This window comes from Dreissena polymorpha, chromosome 6, assembly GCF_020536995.1.
Source record: "Dreissena polymorpha isolate Duluth1 chromosome 6, UMN_Dpol_1.0, whole genome shotgun sequence".
In the NCBI taxonomy this organism is placed as follows: domain Eukaryota; kingdom Metazoa; phylum Mollusca; class Bivalvia; order Myida; family Dreissenidae; genus Dreissena; species Dreissena polymorpha.
This window is the reverse complement of record NC_068360.1, coordinates 20,927,304-20,936,936: the sequence shown is the minus strand read 5'-3', so window position 1 is coordinate 20,936,936 and position 9,633 is coordinate 20,927,304. Positions and strand designations below refer to the sequence as shown.

The 9,633-nt window shown below is 34.9% G+C and overlaps 1 long non-coding RNA gene across 1 annotated transcript; it reads left to right on the top strand.

Annotated features, from left to right (window-relative positions):
* The first annotated feature begins 8,461 nt into the window (after positions 1-8,461).
* LOC127835127 (uncharacterized) lies at positions 8,462-9,405 on the top strand. The gene is made up of 3 exons (XR_008028368.1): positions 8,462-8,527; positions 8,711-8,838; positions 9,183-9,405. It is a non-coding gene; the product is annotated as an uncharacterized LOC127835127 (long non-coding RNA).
* Positions 9,406-9,633: the final 228 nt, after the last annotated feature.

Here is a 9,633-nt window from a genome sequence, read left to right as displayed (position 1 = left end):
TTTCATGCAAGTAGGGCCCATTACATCCACGTTAATTCCGTACATATAGTGTACATGTCTGTCTATATTGTAATACTCTGTATCTGCGGCCAAGCGCTGAAAACTGCACTCGGTCCCTAGGTAAAATCAATGTACCTATGCGATTCGTTTGCACATATATAAAATACGGACACACGTTCAGTTCGAGAAGACAATGTTCAAGGTATTCAGAATAAAAAATTAATAAGTAGTAATTATTGGTATTTACTATTTATTTTGGTATGTACTGATATGTCATAGTATTATTTAGTTATATTTCATATAAAGACCGGGGGGGCACTTCAGTAAATGCAGACGTGTGTTCTATAATTAGCGGCCATACATGTTAATTCAATCAGCTTTGATTAAAGTTGTAAATTAGCACCTTTTCAATCAAAAGATAAGTGTCATGTTTGGTGAGATTGCCCAATTAATGTGGTTAAGAATAGGGGCAATTATGTTGTATCTTGTAAGTTACCTTTGATGTGTTGAAGAAAAGTAGCAGTTTTCACCATTACAATTTTAAGACAATACTACATGCGATAATCTTAGAGCGGTTCATTTAAAGACGCAATGACCATTGTGATTATTTATTGTTCTACTTGTGACTTATAATGAAGAATTAAAAGAAATTCAGCATGAATTTTAATTCATTTGTTTTTTATTAATGATAGCGATTTTAATCGCTCCATTAAAAACCATTTATTGCGCGAACATTTTATTATGACTATGATTTAGCAATAAACGCCATCAATCATTTTGGCAGTTATCCACTGTTTCCAGTACAGTTGCAAGTTGTCTGTGTATTGAAATGATAAGATAAGATAAGGATTACCGCAGCAGGTTGCTAATACACAGTGTACAATGCCGCGGTTTAATATGGTTTCCGAATTTAATTGAATAAACCTTAGATAGAGACGACACTGTGGTTTTATTGAATGGAAAAAATTCGCGTTAAACGAACAAGATAATACCAATTATTCAATAATAAAACACTTCACTCGCATCACTCGGCAGTTAATTAAGAAACGTTTAAAAATAAATATGAAGCAATTAAATAGTATTAACGGTTTGGAATTAACGGACAATTACCATAGGCGCGTCCCTATGGAGAACCTGCGTATCAAATTTCAAGTGTAGTATGTGATATTTACATTCAATGCCTTTACACGAGATTACGTTGTGCATGAACGAGAACGACCAATTAAGCGTTCGAAATCAGGAATGAAATAACGCCAAAGAAACCAGTAAATCATTAAAGTGACAGACCATATTTTTTGCAAAAGATTTTAATAAAAAATAGCATACGCAAGTGGGCTTTATTCTCAGAAAGAAAGTAGCAACTAGTTTAAAAAATGTACTTTCGCTTAAAAGTGTGAAAATTAAAATGAAGACACATACCCGAGTAAGGATTTTTGCTGTCTGGTCAGATTTACCATTCATTTTTGGATATACGGAATATATATCTCTACACAAGGCATCTGATGCTGCCTGTATTATCCAAGGACTTGTCCAACGACCAGGGGCAGCACACTGACGACAGCTGTCGTCATACGATTCGGACACGAAGAAAAAGTCTTTTGCATATTCCTGAGCATTATAATACTCTTTGTTCAACACCATTTCTACACATGTGCGCACACGGATTTCTTCAGTTAAACGCTCACTACCACAGACACTAATTGACAGTGCATTAAATAAGCAATTGCCATCACCCCTGGTAAGAATTGGATGGTGATCATTCTGGACATCATCCTGGCAAGACTCAAGAATGGCAAGTGCTGTAAAGTCGACACTTAGTTGTGATCTGTCAAATGATTCTTGATGTTGTAAGTTTGGTGGCATCATAGTTTTTTCCCGAACACAAACTGCATGGAGATGGTCAGGGCTAACATCAGACGCCTGTAATAGACAAAGACACGTTTTTATAAGACCAGTTCAGACCCGAAAAGTAAAGCTAAATCAAAACGTTCAGCTTATAATCATCGTCCAATACACAAAGTTAGACAACACTTAGTATGTATGTATATTCGTATTCGTATGCAATACACTAACCAATACGCGTGTCACCAATCAGCGTCATAAAGGTGTTATACAAACAATGGGCCTGGAGTGTATTGATGCATTCTTGTTAATAACACCTGTAGCAACAGTGGCAACAGTATCAGTTATCAATATAGTATACTGTAATAAAAGTCATATTTTTTTAAATTTTTCTATATCAACGTTAAAGTGAAACTACTTATGTAGAACAGTGCACTCTTTGTCTCATTATTTTATTAACAACTGTCATTATCGATGTTAAAGGAACATATATTATTTTATAAATTAGTAAAATCTGTATTAACTTCTTCCATAACCTAATTTTCGTAATAATTACCTAATTTTCATTATTATTATCATCCATGTGTCATCACACTTGTGTAAAATTATGCATTTGGCTAAAAAGCAATTGTATGCTTAAAAGCTAATAAATGTTGATGTTGTTGTTGTTGTTATATGCATACCACCTAATTGTTCTATATATCGCTGCGAATATAACGAATATTCACAGAAAGTTCTGTAAAAGACTATTTAATGTAAAACTGTCAACAAATTCGATGTCACTTTATGCTGAAGTTGGCCGATTAATGCTTCATATCATTAGCAGGATCGAAAGAAAGTGAAATTTAATTATTTCTTTATGGAATAAAATTATTCAAGCATAATTATAAATGTATAGAAATATCTAAAGTCTGAAGTAAACGTTATGATTTTAGCGTAAATAGTGCCGGAGATATTAACAAAGATCTATCAATATATACAGATTGGAAACATCCATTCAGACCAATTTTTGTTGATAGATCTTTGATATTAATTAGATAGATTTAAGGTCGATGTAGACAATTATATTGATATCTGCCTTTGTTTAAGCCTAAAGTATTTCTTATTAAATTCACTATTCGCTATTAATATTTCCCTTGTAAGTGTCATTTTAAAGGTAATATACAAATCTATAGCCGAATTGAAGTTTGAGATTCTAAAACTGTTCCGTAAATATGTATTATCGAAACTCTGCTAGATTTCAGGTAGAGAATATTTTTTTTTAATTAAAATTATGTATCTTGTTTAGTCTAAAACTGTAGTGGTTTTTAGCAATCTTTTATTTAAAAATCGCTCTCAAGCTAATACAAAAATATCTAGCCGGAAATGAATTTTGTGATTTAAATGAACAAGTATAGGAGTTATTCGTTTGCAAAACTGTGTAAGATGTCAGGATGTCATACTTTTTTATTGAAAAGGACATATCAGCTTTTGTCTACAACTTTCTTATATTATTATTTAAATAACGTTTTTCATGTCAAATCAAAGTTTATTGCCTGAAATATTATTAAATTTTCTTAATAACATCTTAATTCACGATTGAAATGTTCAACATGAAAAATAGTGAGCCTTAAACTTAAATTGTTGCAATTGTGTTCTCTAGATTTCCTAAACGTATGTCTTTATTAAATTTTCGTAATACGGTCTAAATTTACGCTTAAAAAATAAAAACATGAAAAAATTTATTTTTCTTTAATTACGGATTATTAATGACAGCAACATAAATCTATTGAAAAAAAAACCATCAGCGATAAAGGCGCGAACGAATTCGCTAAATGGGAGGCAATGTTCCAAGTGTGGATTAAAAACGTTTATGGGTCTGCACATGTGTAGATACCGTAATTAAGATAAGATATCACACCTTTAAATAACATGTTTAATGACAATCAAGACCTTATAATTGTAAAATTCTACATTAAATAAAGAAATATCGTATTTTTTTTTTAGGTGTACGTGCTTGACATATTAATAAAATATAGACAGACAGTTTATTCAGACTTATACATAAGTACATCGTCTTAATACATATATACATCTTTTCAATCCATTAAAACGGGCCGTTTTATAGCTTACTTCCATGTATATATTGCAAGTTACCGAATTTTCAATTTTCAAAGGGTCATTAACTACCGGTTGTCAAATTTTCCATATTTGCATTTTGATTTTCTTATATCATACATGTGCCCTTTAAAATGACACGTAACATTTTTGTACATTAAAGCAATTTTCATCAAGTTGGGGCAAGTCATTTTTTTACTAAAAATGTTCCTAAAATGCCGATTTAAACAACTCAATGTTTATTATTATTTAACAGTGCAAGCACATTGTACCTTTTATATCTTAAATATATATTCGATTTACCAAAAGAAATGTGCTTATTATTTAATTGAAAATACTACGATCTCATTGTACATTAAATAATAAACACTAAACTGTTCATCTTATAAACTTTGTACATAGATAAAAACAGTTTGATAAGGTAACTTACCTCTCTCAGCCTGAACAGAGCACTGTTGTAACTGTAAGAATCTCTGTCCTCAACACTGATACAGATACGACACATGTATGATATTCCAGATAGAAATTGCAAGTCACTTTCATTTAATCCTTCACACTGGGCATGTATCCATTTAGAGCAAGAGTCACATTGGACAGATCCAATTGAACAGTTCACACTACACACAGCACAAGGCCAACTTTCACCTTTGGCTTTTTTTCGCGGTCTTGAAGGCATTTTGAATGATTAGAAACAGTTATAGAATATAAATATATTTCCACAGATTTGTTTTCATAAAGATGATACAATACAAAAAAATCACCAGCATATATACACACTTTAACAATTGAGCAACAACACTTACCTTGATTACTCGATAACCCGTGAAAACCTTGTCTTTATCCTCCCTTTGATTTTTTATTTGAAAATGACCGTGATAATTTTATAATTACATACTTACCTAATTGCTTAATTTATACCACAAATAAACATCCTTTGATGACACCGACAGTTCATTTTTTGTAAACATGATTAAAGAATGAAAATGTTTGATTTGTTCACAGTTTGAAAATTAAGATCATTCTCTAAACATGATTAAATAAGGTAACTAATTGATAGTTTTCACAGTTTGAAAATGAAAGTCATTCTCACAGAATCACTCTTTTCTTCAAAGTATCACATTTCAATTATACAATAGGAAATACAAACTTAATTATTAACACAACAGTTTTTCAGAATATAACATTTTTTCCACCAACAATTTTTAATTTTATTTTAAATAACTGGTCAAGAGAAACACAAATATATATCCTAATTACCCCCTTATCACTACAAATGACATAAATGTCTTCTTATTGGTCATTTGGACCTCCTTAGTGGTCCTTAGTGGTCATTTGGACCTCCTTAGTGGTCCTTAGTGGTCCTTAGCGGTCCTTAGTGGTCCTTAGCGGTCCTTAGTGGTCCTTAGTGGTATTTAGTAGGACCGATTTGTTCTGTCTGTAAAGGTTACAATATAGTAAAAGATTTCCTACACAAATTCAATGTAAATGCAATAACTTAAACGAAAAATAAAGTCAAACTTTTGCGCATAGAGACCCTCATAACCATACCTTTTCTCGAAGAGCATTCCAAGCCGAATTGATTTAAGCAATAAAAAAGATAGGTCACGCGACATGTAAGAAAGAACTCGCCACGAATCAAAAGTCACTGTTTTACGGCCATCTATTTACCGGCTTCTATCCAGTTCATGAGGGTTTCCCGCCATCTGTCAAAGTCTTATGTAGTCTCCAATCTTCAGATAAAAGAGTGAATTTCTAGTAAACAACAATGTTTTCCCTGCCACATGCACACAGAAATATACTAAAATAAAGTCATGGCAAGTGACCCTTCAGAGAACCGTGTCTTCAAATAAATGATGTTCATGTTTTTAGAGAGTATAGCATTGCACTCCAAAAAGATTTAGTATATTGTAACCTAAATGCCACAAGCTGTTCTAACTGGACGGTTTACGGCAAGTCAAATCTTCATAGACGGTGTGAACAAATCTCTCTAGGTCACAATATACTAAATAGTTTCCCTATATAATTCAATGTTAAAGCGACAACTTTGAGCGAAAATAAATGCAACATTTTGCACATAGAGACCCCCATAACCATACCTTTTCTTAAAGGCCATTCTAAGCGGAATCGATTTATGCAATAAAAAAGATATGTCATGTTCAAACCAAAAAAGAACTTGACGCTAATCAAAATCGACTGTTTTTGCAACTTTTTTTTTTCGGTCGTTTCTTAGTGGAATGTAACCTTTTTCAGTGCAAGGCTTTACTAAAGTCTCCAAGTTTATCATATTTCAGGGATTCGGTCGTGAACACCTATTAATGCCCTACCATTATCTCCGAAAGATAAAACCCGAACAATAGTTTAAGATGTAAAACATGCCTTCGAGTCAACTATGATATTTTTTTAGAGAGTACAGCACTACATGAAACGAGTATTTAGTATATTGTAACCTCTATAGACTTTCGCCTTAACGACGAACGACATTCGCACGATAAATATGTAGTTGAAATTCAAAACCGCTTACAAGTTTCAAGAGGCAAGACATTTGTCTTTCGTGGTTTAAAGTTTATCAGGTAAATTCGTGTTTTATACGTTGACATGAGACTCAGAGTCCTAAGCTATCCGGTAAATACTACTTGACTATAGAAGTAAGTCATTTTTCAATGGAAATTACATTATTTTACAGACCATAAACCAAAAATGTAATTTCATTCGATAATATAATGAGCAACTATCAACTGGCTTGTTACAACTACCAACAGGTACAAGGCTAAACAATTAAGAGAACATGTCCTATTTGTTTTTAAACTAGACTATTATCTACATTTTAAGGTATGGATATAATCAAAATAGTTGTTTTTATTCCTACTTTCGTTTTCCAATGAGACATAATGGGTATACATGATGTTATCCGGATCTCAATAACATTGGCAAAAACTTTATCTGATATAGGTATGAACAACGCTAAAACAATAACGATATATACAGCGTGTGAAATGAATTTTTTCTGTCGTCATTGTTTCTACCCATATATTAGTAAGTTTTCCAAAATAAACCCCAGTCAGGAGTTAGTATATATATAAACATTATGGAAAAATATGTTCTTACTTTTGAATTCAGGATTCAAATAATATTGCGTCAGAGAATCGGAATGATATGATTGATTTGATTTTATAAATACACCCGTACGAAACGGGACGTATTATAAGATCACCCTTGGCGGGCGGGAGGGCGGCGTCCACAGCAGTGTCCGCTCTCTAATTAAAAAAGTTTTCATCCGCTCTTCACCAACCTTGGTCAGAAGTTGTATCCAGACAATATCTAGGTCACGTTCGAATATGGGTCACGCCGGGTAAAAAACTTGGTCAAGTGGTCACTTAGTGCATTTAGCATGGTGTTCTCTCTCTAATTGAAGTAGTTTTTATTCGATCTTCACCAAATTTGGTCAGAAGTTGTGTCTAAAAGATATCTAAAAGATATCTAGGTCAAGTTCAAATATGGGTCATGCTGGGTGAAAAACTAGGCCACGAGGTCACTTAGTGCATTTCAAGCAAAAACCATGGTGTCCGCTCTCTAATTGAAGTAGTTTTCATTCGATTTTCACCAATTTGGGTCAGAAGTTGTGTCTAGATGATATCTAGGACAAGTTCAAATATGGGTCATGCCAGGTCACAAAATAGGTCATGGGGTACTTAGTGCATTTCAAGGATTTAGCATGGTGCCCGCTTTCTAATTGAAGTAGATATCATCCGATCTTCACCAAATTTGGTCAAAAGTTGTGTCTAGAGGATATCTAGGTTAAGTTCAAATATGGGTCATGCCGGGTCAAAGACTATTTCACTAGGTCACTTAGTGCATTTCAAGCAAAAAGCATGGTGTCCGCTCTCTAATTGAAGTAGTTTTCATCCGATCTTCACCAAAGTTGCTCAGAAGTTGAGTCTAATTGATATCTAGATCAGTTTTAAATATGGGTCATGCCGGGTCAAAGACTAGGTCACGAGGTCACTTAGTGCATTTCAAGCAAAAAGCATGGTGTCCGATCTCTAATTGAAGTAGTTTTCATCGGATCTTCACCAAATTTGGTCAGAAGTTGAGTCTAAATGATGTCTAGATAAATTTTAAATATGGGCCATGCCGGGTTAAAGACTAGGTCACGAGGTCACTTAGTGAACTTCAAGTAAAAAGCATGGTGTCCGCTCTCTAATTGAAGTAGTTTTCATTCGATTTTCACCAATTTTGGTCAGAAGTTGTGTCTAGATCATATCTAGGACAAGTTCAAATATGGGTCATGCCGGGTCAAAGACTATTTCACTAGGTCACTTAGTGCATTTCACGTATTTAGCATGGTGTCCGCTCTCTAATTGAAGTAGTTTTCATTCGTATTTCGCCAAATTTGGTCAGAAGTTGAGTCTAAATGAAATCTAGATCAATTTTAAATATGGGTCATGCCGGGTCAAAGACTAGGTCATGAGGTCACTTAGTGCATTTCAAGCAAAAAGCATGGTGTCCGCTCTTTAATTATGCCCCCCTTCGAAGAAGAGGGGGTATATTGCTTTGCTCATGTCGGTCTGTCTGTCGGTCCGTCCACCAGGTGGTTGTCAGACGATAACTCAAGAACGCTTGGGCCTAGGATCATGAAACTTCATAGGTACATTGATCATGACTCGCAGATGACCCCTATTGATTTTGAGGTCACTAGGTCAAAGGTCAAGGTCACAGGTGAAGGTCACAGTTACTGGAAATAGGTCTGTCTGTCGGTCGGTCCGTCCACCAGGTGGTTGTCAGACGATAACTCAAGAACGCTTTGGCCTAGGATCATGAAACTTCATAGGTACATTGATCATGACTCGCAGATGACCCCTATTGATTTTGAGGTCACTAGGTCAAAGGTCAAGGTCACAGGTGAAGGTCACAGTTACTGGAAATAGGAATTTTAAGGATTTAGCATGGTTCAAACAAGGGAAACAACTACCATTTATGCATGTTCTTTTTGTTACAGAATTTGCCTCCCTTAAATTCATTTAAAATCTCATTTTACAGCAGAGATTCCAAATCGGTCTGTCGGTCTGTCTGTCGGTCTGTCTGTCGGTCGGTCCGTCCACCAGGTGGTTGTCAGACGATAACTCAAGAACGCTTGGGCCTAGGATCATGAAACTTCATAGGTACATTGATCATGACTCGCAGATGACCCCTATTGATTTTGAGGTCACTAGGTCAAAGGTCAAGGTCACAGGTGAAGGTCACAGTTACTGGAAATAGGCATTTTAAGGATTTAGCATGGCTCAAACAAGGGAAACAACTACCGTTTATGCATGTTCTTTTTGTTACAGCATTTGCCTCCCTTAAATTCATTTAAAATCTCATTTTACAGCAGAGATTCCAAATCTGACCTGTAAATGAGCCCCATATTTACTGCCAGTGCTAGGTTACCTTTTCCCATTTGATCATTCTTAAGTATTGTTATTGTAATGCTGCGTTAGCGTCACGACCACCACCACCACCACCACCACCACCACCACCACCACCACCACCACCACCACCACCACCACCACCACCACCACCACCACCACCACCACCACCACCACCACCACCTACCACCACCACCACCGTTGTTCACAGTGACAAAAAACGTATTCACACAATGGCTGCTACTACAACTTATAGCCCATATAGGGGGGCATGCATGTTTTACAAACA